The sequence below is a fragment of the Scyliorhinus torazame genome, chromosome 19, assembly GCF_047496885.1.
Source record: "Scyliorhinus torazame isolate Kashiwa2021f chromosome 19, sScyTor2.1, whole genome shotgun sequence".
Taxonomy (NCBI): Eukaryota; Metazoa; Chordata; class Chondrichthyes; order Carcharhiniformes; family Scyliorhinidae; genus Scyliorhinus; species Scyliorhinus torazame.
Genome location: NC_092725.1, coordinates 98,656,107 through 98,668,110, shown reverse-complemented (window position 1 = coordinate 98,668,110; position 12,004 = coordinate 98,656,107).

The window sequence follows — 12,004 nt, the reverse complement described above, 5'->3', positions numbered from 1 at the left end:
AGCTAAGTCGCACGTTCGGCAACTCCCACCAGAAACGGTCTTTTGGGCTCTTTTGAGGAGCCCCAGCGGCATTTGTTCGACGGTTCCCAGTGTGGGAAGGTGACAGTACGATTTCCCCGGCACTGTATGGATTGGACCAGGAGTGGAGCGGTGAAAAAAGTAATTCTGATGCATCAAAAAGTGCAAGGGAGGAAAGCCAAGATGGCGGCGGGTGGAGACCAGGCAGCGTGGGCGCAGTGGGCGCAAGAGCAGCAGGAGTTTCTCAAGCGCTGCTTCATGGAATTGAAAGCAGAGCTGCTGGAGCCGATGAAGGCTTCGATCGACAAGCTGGTCGAGACCCAGAAGGCCCAAGGGGCGGCGATCCGGGAGGTGCGGCAGAAGGCCTCGGTGAATGAGGACGAGATATTGAGCCTGGCGGTGAAGGTGGAGGCTGCATAAAAAATGGCAGGAGAAGTTCGAGGACATGGAGAATCGGTCGAGGAGGAAGAATCTGCGGATTCTGGGTCTCCCGGAGGGGGTGGAGGGGTAGGATGCTGGAGCATATGTGGTCATGATGCTGAACACATTGATGGGCGCAGGTGCCTTCCCGAGGCTCCTGGAGCTGGATGGTGCCCACCGAGTTCTGGCGAGGAGGCCCAAGTCTAACGAGCCGCCGAGGGCGGTATTGGTGCGGTTCCACCGCTTGGTGGACAGAAAGTGTGTCCTAAGATGGGCAAAAAAGGAGCGGAGCAGCAGGTGGGAGAATGCAGAGGTCCGTATATACCAGGACTGGAGTGCGGAGGTGGCCAAGAAGAGGGCCGGGTACAATCGGACTCAGGCGGCTCTGCATCGGAAGGGGGTGAAATTTGGGATGATGCAGCCGGCGCGACTGTGGGTCACGTTTGAGGACTGGCACCATTACTTTGAGACGTCGGAGGCGGCGTGGACCTTTATTCAGGCCGAAAAGTTGGACACGGACTGAGGGTCGGTTGTGAGGGGAGGTCGTGGGGGGCTACTGTGGTTACTGTGCTTTGGGGGATGTTCTGTTCTGTATTGTTTCCTTGGGTGCTGGGTGGGGTAGGGTGAATTGGTTCGAAGGGGAGGCTTTGTGAGAGTGTGGGCGTCGGTGGTTGGAAGGACGGGGCCCCGTTGGGGGGAGGGGAGATGGGAGGCCCGAGGTGGGGGAGCTGGAATTAGGCCGTAAAGGGAGATGCGCCAGAGAGGGAGGAGCCGGTCTGATGGAAAGCGTGGGCTTTTTACCACGCTAGGGAAGGAAGGGGGCAGGGCCGGGGGGGGAAGGGCGGTGTTGGAGAGGAGCGCCCGCTGATGGACAGGGCGGTGGGGGGGGGGGGGGGGGGGGAGACTACCACACTGGGGGGTCGATGGAGTGGCCGGGGTCAGCAGGAGTCAGCTGACTTACGGGAGTGCTGTGGGGGGAGCAAAGCAGCTAGGGGGGGGACCTAGCTGGGGGGGGGGGGGGGGGGGACTGTGTTGCTGCTGCATTGGCCAAAGATGAGCTGGAGCTCGGAGATAGAGTCGGGGCGTGGGTCCGCCGCTAGGGGGAATGGAGAGTGCGGGAGGTGCGGGCACGTGGCTGGCTTAGAAAAGGAGATGGCTAATCAGCGGGGGGGGACGGGAAGCCCCCTGATCCGGCTGATGACTTGGAATATGAGAGGCCTGAACGGGCCGGTCAAGAGGGCCCGTGTATTCGCGCACCTGAAGGGACTGAAGGCAGATGTGGTTATGCTCCAGGAGACGCAGTTGAGGGTGGCAGATCAGGTTAGGCTGAGAAAGGGGTGGGTAGGGCAGGTTTTCCACTCGGGGTTGGACGCAAAGAATCGAGGGGTGGCGATTTTGGTGGGGAAGCGAGTGTCGTTTGAGGCGCTGAACATCATGGCTGACAATGGAGGTAGCAATGTGATGGTGAGTGGTAAGCTGCAGGGGGGGGGTGTATTAGTGAATGTATATGCCCCGAATTGGAACGATGCCGGATTTTTGCTCGCATGTTGGGCCGGATTCCAGACCTGGAGGCAGGGAGCTTGATAATGGGGGGGAGGGGGGGGGAACTTCAACACGGTACTGGATCCAGCATTGAACCGCTCCAGGTCCAGGACTGGTAAGAGGCCGGCGGCGGCCAAGGTGCGAAGGAGGTTTATGGACCAGATGGGAGGAGTGGACCCATGGAGGTTTGTCAGGCCGGGGGCCAGGGAGTTTTCTTTTTTTCCCCACATCCATAAAGCCTACTCCCGGATAGACTTCTTCGTTATGAGCAGGGCACTAATCCCGAGGGAGGAGGACACGGAGTATTCGGCCATAGCCATCTCAGACCATGCCCCGCATTGGGTGGAGCTGGAGCTAGGGGAGGAGAGGGACCAGCGCCCACTGTGGCGCCTGGATGTGGGCTTGCTGGCGGATGAGGAGGTGAACGGGCGGATCCGGGGTGTATTGAAAGCGATCTAAAGGCTAACGATAATGGGGAGGTGCAGGTGGGGTGGTCTGGGAGGTGCTGAAGTCGGTGATTAGGGGAGAGCTAATCTCCACTAGGGCCCACAAGGAGAAGAAGGAAAGGAGAGATTGGGAGAGATTGGTGGGGGCGATTTTAAGGGTGGATAGGAGGTATGCAGAGGTCCCCGAGGAGGGACTACTCGAGGAGCAACGAAGCCTCCAGGGCGAGTTCAACCTGTTGACCACCAAGAAGGCAGAGGTGCAGTGGAGGAAAGTGCAAGGGGCGGTGTATGAGTACGGGGAGAAGGCTAGCCGGATGTTGGCACACCAGCTTCGGAAGCGGGAGGCAGTGAAGGAGATTGGGGGAGTTAGGGATAAAGGGGGGAACACGGTGCGGAGTGCGGTGGGAATAAATGGGGTATTTAGAGACTTTTATGAGGGGCTGTATAGGTCTGAGCCCCCGACGGAGGAGGGGGGGGATGCGTCGATTTTTGGATCGGCTGAGGTTCCCGAGGGTAGAGGAGGAGCAGGTGGCTGGGCTTGGGGCACCGGTAGGGCTGGAGGAGCTGACTAAGGGGCTGGGGAGTATGCAGGCGGGGAAGGAACCGGGGCCAGATGGGTTCCCGATGGAATTTTACCGGAAGTACATGGACCTGCTGGGCCCTCTGTTAGTGAGGACTTTCAATGATTAGAGGGAGGGGGGGGCCCTACCCCCGACGATGTTCAGGGCGCTGATCTCACTGATCTTGAAGAGGGACAAGGACCCGTTACAGTGTGGGTCGTCTAGGCCAACCTCTTTCCTCAACGTGGACGTGAAGCTGTCAGCGAAGGTGCTGGCTACGAGAATTGAGATCTGTGTCCCCGGGGGTAATTCACGAGGACCTGACGGTTTTTTTTAAGGGAAGGCAGCTGAATACCAATGTGCGGAGGCTCCTTAACGTAATCATGATGCCTACAATGGAGGGGGAGGCGGAGATAGTGGCGGCGATGGATGCGGAGAAGGCCTTCGATATGGTGGAGTGTGGGTACCTCTGGCAAGTGTTGAGGAGGTTTGGGTTCGGGGAGGGGTTCATTAGTTGGGTTAGGCTACTTTACGAAGCCCCGGTGGCGAGTGTGGCCACGAATCGGAGGAGGTCGGAATACTTTTGGCTGTACTGGGGGACGAGGCAGGGGTGCCCCCTACCCCCCTTACTATTTGCATTGGCAATTGAGCCTTTGGCTATGGCGCTAAGGGAGTCCAGGAACTGGAGGGGGCTGGTCGGGAGGAGGAGGAACACCGGGTTTCGTTGTATGCCGATGACCTGTTACTGTATGTGGCGGACCCAGTGGGGGGGATGCCGGAGGTGATGCGGATCCTCAGGGAGTTTGGGGACTTTTCCAGGTATAAGCTCAACGTGGGGATGAGTGAGCTCTTCGTGGTAAACCCAGGGGACCAGGGAAGGGGAATAGACGAGCTTCCACTGAAGAGGCCGGAAAGGAGTTTTCGGTATCTGGGGATCCAGGTGACCAGGAGCTGGGGGGCCCTACACAAGCTCAACTTGACGAGGCTGTTGGAGCAGATGGAGGAGGAGCTTAAAAGGTGGGATATGCTGCCACTCTCCTTGGAGGGTAGGGTACAGTCGGTGAAGATGACAGTGCTCCCGAGGTTCCTTTTTATATTCCAGTGCCTCCCCATCCTGATCCCTAAGGCCTTTTTTAAGCGGGTCAGTCAGAGCATCATGGGATTCGTGTGGGCAAAAAAGACCCTGAGGGTGAGAAGGGTGTTTCTGGAGTGGAGTAGGGACAGAAGAGGGTTAGCGTTACCTAAACTGTGTGGGTATTACTGGGCTGCCAATGTGGCGATGATACGCAAGTGGGTAATGGAGGGGGAGGGGGCAGCGTGGAAGAGGCTGGAGATGGCGTCATGTGTGGGCACGAGCCTGAGAGCACTGGTGACAGCACCGCTGCTGCTCCCGCCGACTAGGTACACCACGAGTCCGGTTGTGGCGGCGACTTTGAAAATTTGGGGGCAGTGGAGGCGCCACAGGGGTGAGGTAGAGGCTTCGGTTTGGTCCCCGATCCGGGAGAACCATCGGTTCGTCCGGGGAGAATTGATGGAGGGTTCCTGAGCCGGCACAGGGCAGGAATTAGAAGGATGGGGGACCTGTTTTTAGATGGGACGTTTGCGAGCCTTGGGGCGCTGGAGGAAATATTTGGGCTTCCCCCCGGAAATGCCTTCAGGTACATGCAGGTAAGGGTGTTTGTAAGAAGGCAGGTGAGGGAGTTCCCGCTGCTTCCAGCACTCAGGATCCAGGATAGGGTGCTCTCGGGGTTGTGGGTTGGAGAGGGCAGGGTCTCGGCGATCTACCAGGAGATTCAGGAGGAGGAGGAGACCTCGGTGGAGGAGCTACAGAGTAAATGGGAGGAAGAGCTTGGGGAGGAGATAGACGAGGGTACGTGGGCGGACGCCCTGGGTAGGGTTAATTCTTCCTCCTCTTGAGCCAGGCTTAGCCAGATACAATTTAATGTTCTTCACAGCGCATATGACGGGGCGAGGCTGAGCAAGTTCTTTGGGGTGGAAGACAGGTGTGTGAGGTGCCCGGGGAGCCCAGCAAACCATACCCATATGTTCTGGGCGTGCCCGGCGCTGGATGGGTTCTGGAGGGGTATTGCGAGGACGATGTCTAAGGTGGTGAACACCAGGTTAAGCCGAGCTGGGGGTTAGCACTATTTGGGGTATCGGATGAGCCGGGAGTTGAGGAGGCGAAAGAGACCGGTATTCTGGCCTTTGCGTCCCTGGTAGCCCGGCAGAGGATTCTGCTACAGTGGAAGGATGTGAGGCCCCCAAGCGTGGAAGCCTGGATCAGCGACATGGCAGGGTTCATTAAATTGGAGAGGGTAAAATTTGCCTTGAGAGGGTCTGTGCAAGGGTTCTTCAGGCAGTGGCAACCGTTCCTGGACTTTCTAGCGGGGCATTAGGAGGTGGGCAGCAGCAGCAGCAACCCAGAGGGGGGTGCGGGGAGGAGGGGTGGTGTACTTTGTGTTTTCTACTGTGTTTATTATTGCTTAATGGGGGGTTTGTAAATTGGGGGAATTTGTGATGTAGTTGTAAGATGTTTATTTATGTGTTCTTTGTTTTTCTTTTTTCTGTAAGGGGGGGTTTGTTGAAAATATGTAAAAATTTGAATAAAAATATTTCTTTAAAAAAAAATGGAGCCGCTCATGTTACTGGAGAGATGTCAGAGTGTGGGTGGAGCTGAGCTCCACTTCTGCTTTTTAGTTTCAGTTTGAGAAGAGCTTGGGTGTGTCTGTGAGCTGCACTGCTGTTGATCTATGCCATCCAGAGACTATCTATGGATCATTTGGCGAACTCAGAATTGTAAAAAAGGTCTCATTATTGAATGTAAACCTAATGTGCTCCTGTTTAGAGGTTTGTTAAGATTTTGGATGTTAAAAGAACAGCATACAGATTACTTAGTGTTGTATTCTTTGGGGGGTGTATTTGATTTACTGGTTGCTAAGATGTTCACTGTTTGTTTTAGAAAGGTTAACTTGAGTTCATAGAATAAACATTGCTTTGTTTTAAAAACCACTGGTCCATTTTCTGCTGTACCATACCTGTAGAGTAAGCCGTGTGCTCCCCATACCACAATCTATTAAGAGTTGTGGGTCAGGTGAACTCCATGATACACTTTGGGATTCTCTAAACCCTGGCCCACAACAATTGGGGGCTCGAGGGGGATGAAAGTCTATCTATTGGATTGGCTTAGTTAACTTAAAGACAGTGAGGGGTTAGCATATTGTGGTTGCTTTTCAGGTGTGGTATTTTAGTTTAAGTGGGGAGTGTGTTGAGGACAATGGCTCTTTCAGAGGCTCAGAGGTTTTTAGGGGTGGACACGGTCACACGCAGTACCTTACGGACAAAGACTAAAAGCAGACTGTTAGATTTGGCAAAAACATTGCAGTTAACATTACCTGACAAAATGCGAAAAGAAGAGGTAATTATGGTGGTGGTTAAGCATTTAAAGTTGCCTGAGGTACAGTTTCTTTCATTGGAAATGGCAAAAATTCAGTTGCAAATTAAACAAATGGAACATGAGAAAGAATTAAAGCAGCTTGAATACGGAAGAGAGAGAGAGGAAAAAGAAAAGAAGAGAGAAGAAAGGAGAAAAGAAAGAATAGCCCTAGCAGAACAAAAAGAAAGAGAGAGGGAGATACAGATCAGGGAAAAAGATAAAGAGAGAGAGTTTGAACTTCAGAAAATGGCCATGAAACATGACAGTCCGTTAAAATTGGCAGACGTAAAGGGAAACGTACAGTTGGATGATAGTAATGAGGATAGTGAGAAAGAGCGTCAAAGTCGAAAGCTTGGTGGGGATCTATTTAAATATGTCCAAGCATTGCCAAGGTTTGCCGAGAAGGAGGTAGAAGCATTTTTCATTTCATTTGAGAAGGTAGCTAAACAAATGAAATGGCCACAGGACATGTGGGTATTACTGATTCAAACAAAGCTGGTAGGTAGAGCCAGTGAAGTGTTTGCATTACTACCGGAGGAGGTATCTGGGACGTATGAGGAGGTGAAAAAAATCCATCTTAGGTGCATATGAACTAGTGCCTGAAGCCTACAGACAAAGGTTTAGAAATTTAAGGAAAGAATTTGGTCAAACATGCATGGAGTTTGAAAGGATCAGAGTAATTTTGATCGGTGGATAAGGGCTTTGAAAATAGATCAAATGTATGAAGCTCTCAGAGAAATTATAATTTTGGAGGAATTTAAAAATTCAATTCCTGATATAGTGAGAACTCATGTGGAAGAGCGAGGGTTAAAACCGCGAGGTTAGCAGCAGAAATGGCAGATGATTATGAATTATTTATAAATCAAAGCTTGGTTTCTGACATCAGTTTCAGCCTGTGAGGGATAGAAACTGGGGACATGAGAAATACTCAAGGGGTAAAAGTAAAGGTGATCTGATGGGAGATAATAAGGAGAGTGTACCTCAGATTAAAACGGAAATCCAGGAGGGTGGAAGAGACATGAAAAGTTTCAAATGTTTTCACTGTAATAAACTAGGCCATGTAAAGTCACAGTGTTGGTGGTTGAAGAAAAGCACTGGGAAGGCTGATGTGGTAAAATAGGATAAGACAGTGGGGTTTGTTAAAGTGGTAAAGAAAAGCCCAAGTGAAGCGAAGGAAGTGCAAAAGATTGTACAGCCTGATCAAGAGGTGATTGATAAGAAGATGCCAGATCTCTTTAAAGAATTTACTTGTGTGGGTAAAGATTACTCATGCGTATCAGGAGGAGCAGGTAAAGAAGTCACAATTTTAAGAGATACGGGAGCGAGTCAATCTTTAATGGTAAGAGATGAGGAGTTATATAGTCTGGGAAGAATGTTGCCAGAAAAGGTGGTAATATGTGGAATTCAGGGTGAGAGGAGTAGCGTTCCATTATATCAGGTAAGGCTGGAAAGTCCGGTGAAGAGTGGTGAAGTGGTAGTAGGAGTAAGAGAGAAACTATCTTGTCCAGGAATACAGTTTATCTTGGGTAATGAAAAAGCTGTATCGCAGGTGGGAGTGATGCCTACTGTAGTTGATAAGCCAGTGGAAAATCAGACAACTGAAGTGTTGAAGGACGAATATCCTGGGATTTTTCCGGATTGTGTATTAACAAGGTCGCAAAGTCACAGGTTAAGACAAGAGGAGAAATCAAAGAGTGAAGATGAAGTTGAAGTGCAATTATCAGAAACGATTTTTGATCAGATGGTTGAAAAAGAACAAGAACAGGTGGAGGATGAGGTGGATATTTTTAGTTCAGGAAAATTGGCAGAGTTACAACAAAGATATATAGAAATAAAATTGATGTATCAGAACGAATACACGGAAGAGGAATCTGCGTGTATACCAGAGTGTTATTACCTTAAAAGTGATGGCTTGATGACGAAGTGGAGACCTTTACATATGCAGGCGGATGAAAAGTGGGCAGAAGTTCATCAAGTAGTATTGCCGGTAGGGTATAGAAAGGAGGTGTTGCGAGTTGCACATGAGGTACCATTGGGAGGTCATTTGGGAATAAGGAAAACTCAAGCTAAAATCCAGAAACATTTTTATTGGCCTGGACTACATAAAGATGTCGTTAAATTTTGTCAATCATGTCACACATGTCAAGTGTCAAGGGAAACCTCAAGCAGGGATAAAACCTGCGCCCTTAATACCCATTCCAGCATTTGAGGAACCTTTTACAAGGGTCCTAATTGATTGCGTAGCACCGCTTCCTAAAACAAAAAGTGGGAATCATTATCTTTTGATGATAATGGATGTGTCCACTAGGTTTCCAGAGGCCATTCCAGTACGTGATATTACAGCTAAAAAGATTGTGTGGGTGTTACTTAAATTCTTTACTAGATATGGACTACCCACAGAAATACAATCGTATCAAGGATCAAATTTGATCTCAAAGTTATTCAAAGAAGTTATGGATAGCTTAGGAATAAAACAATTTAAATCAACTGCGCACCACCCAGAATCGCAGGGAGCGTTAGAAAGGTGGCATCAGACATTAAAGACGATGTTGAGGGCTTATTGTCAAGATTATCCAGTAGATTGGGATAAAGGAATTCCATTCGTACTGTTTGCAATTAGGGATGCACCAAATGAGTCAAACAAATTTAGTCCTTTTAAACTAATTTTTGGTCACGAGGTAAGAGGACCACTTAAATTGATTAAGGAAAAGTTGGTCGTTGAGAAATCAGAACTTACATTATTGGATTAAGTGTCAAATTTTTGGGTATGATTAAATAGAGCAGGTGAAGTGGCTAGACAACATTTAAAAGTTGCACAAAATGTGATGAAACGGGTAGCGGACAAGAAATCCAAAGTTCATAGTTTTGCCAGTGGAGATACAGTTTTAGTATTGTTACCAGTGGTAGGAGAACCTTTAAAAGCTAGGTTTTGTGGACCTTATCAGATTGAAAGAAAATTAAGTGAGGTGAATTATGTGGTAAAAACACCAGATAGAAGTCAGACTCACCGAGTGTGTCATGTGAATATGCTTAAAAGGTACTTTGAAAGGGAAGGAGAGAAAAAGGAGGAGGTTTTAATGATTCTAACTCAAAGTGACGAACCAAATCCAGATGACTGTGATTTTGACATACCTCAAATTAAATTGGAAAATGAGGATGTTCTTAAAAATTGGGATAAATTGTTGGGTTCTCTTCCAGAGGAAAAACGAACTGACCTGAAAGTGTTATTGATATCATATGGGCAAGTTTGTGGAGATAAATTGGGAAGTACTAAAATGGCTATATATGATGTAGATGTGGGAAATGCTGTTCCAATCAAACAACATCCATACAGACTTAACCCTTTAAAATTGGCACAGGTTAACAAAAAGATTGAGTGTATGCTTAAAATTGGCATAATTGAAGTGGGTTGCAGCCAATGGAGCTCACCCATAGTGATGGTACCTAAACCAGACGGTACCCAATGGTTGTGTGTGGACTATAGAAAGGTAAATGCAGTTACGAGAACGGGCTCTTATCCTATCCCACGTTTGGAGGATTGCATTGAGAAAGTGGGACAATCAGTTTTTATCAAACTGGATTTACTTAAAGGTTACTGGCAGGTACCTTTATCCGAAAGGGCGAAGGAGATTTCAGCTTTTGTGACTCCAGATGGTATATACCAATTCAAAGTTATGCCATTTGGCATGAAAAACGCCCCAGCCACATTTCAACGATTAACTAACAAAGTTGTTTCAGGATTACCCAATTGTGCGGTGTACATCGACGATCTGACAATTTGCAGCCCAACATGGACAGAACATTTAAAACACCTGATGGAGTTATTCGATCGACTTCTGGAGGTGGGTTTGGGGGGGGGGGGGGGGGGGGAGGAGAGGTGTCATATGAGAGTACCCTTTAAGAAATGGGTGTTTACGAAATGTACCTTTAAGAAATAGAGCTGCTCATGTTACTGGAGTGATGTCAGAGTGTGGGTGGAGCTGAGCTCCACTTCTGCTTTTTAGTTTCAGTTTGAGAAGAGCTTGGGTGTGTCTGTGAGCTGCACTGCTGTTGATCTTTGCCATCCAGAGACTATCTATGGATCATTTGGCGAACTCAGAATTGTAAAAAAAAGGTCTCATTATTGAATGTAAACCTAATGTGCTCCTGTTTAGAGGTTTGTTAAGTTTTTGGTTGTTAAAAGAACAGCATACAGATTACTTAGTGTTGTATTCTTTGCAGGATGCATTTGATTTACTGGTTGCTAAGGTGCACACTGTTTGTTTTAGAAAGGTTAACTTGAGTTCATAGAATAAACATTGTTTTGTTTTGAAAAACCACTGGTCCATTTTCTGCTGTACCATACCTGTAGTGTAAGCCGTGTGCTCCCCATACCACAATCTATTAAAAGTTGTGGATCAGGTGAACTCCATGATACACTTTGGGATTCTCTAAATCCTGGCCCATAACAATAGCAAGCCAACTCTCTGGCAATTAATTGGCCACCTTGGGGAAATCATGGCCAAGTGAATGTTCCTTATGCAGCGTGAGCGTCTGAATCACACTGCAGCCTGTCAGTGGGTTCCTGAAATGTGCAGGAAAATACTGGCATTAGTGTCAAAAACACAAGTGGAGGACAGGTGTAGTCAAGATTGCTGAGTCAACAGACTGAATAACAAGCCAACAATATTTTATACAGCTTTTTTTAATGTAATGAAACATCCCACGGTGCTTCACAGGAGTATTATAAAACAAACGAGATCTAAAGTTGGCAAATGTTTCAACCAATCTATTCCTGTACCCCTTTATTGGTGTAGGAAAGATTTGGAGGAAAGTGATCGACAAAGTTTGAATTGGTAGTCTGGTGGAATATTTTCCACTCTCCTGAATGAGTCAAGTTACATATAAAAAGAATAAACCTCCATAGAACAAGTACATCAAAAGATCATGGGAACATCATCACTTCTGAGTCTCACACCATCCTGAACTGGAAATATATTACCATTGCTATTCCTTCACCATCAGTGGGTCAAATCCTGGACCTCCCTGCTTGGCAGGGCAGCACAGTGGTTTGATGCGGTTGCACAGTGAGTGGTATTGTCACTGGACTAGTAATCCAGAGACCCAGGGTAATGCTCTGGGGAATTTAAACTCAATAAAAACATCTGTAATTAAAAGTCTAATGATGACCCTGAAACTATTGTAAAACTCCATCGGATTCATTAATGTCCTTCAGGGAAGGAAACCTGACATCCTTACCTGGTCTGACCTACACGTGACTCCAGATCCACAGAAATGTGCTTGACTCATGCACGCCCTCTGAAATGGCCCTGTTCTATTCAATCACTACAAAAGGAATGAAACCGGACAGACTACCCTGTGTCGACCTAGGCACCGGAGATGACAACGGCAAACCCAGTCCTCTCCTTCACTGTTGCTGGGTCAAAATCCTGGGATTCCCTCCCTACACCCAGGGACTCCAGCCATTCAAGAATGCAACTCACCATCACCTTCTGAAGAGCAACTAGGGACGGGCAATACATGCTGCCCTAGCCCACAATGCCCATATCTTGTGAATGAATTATTTATAAAAATCGCATGGCGTG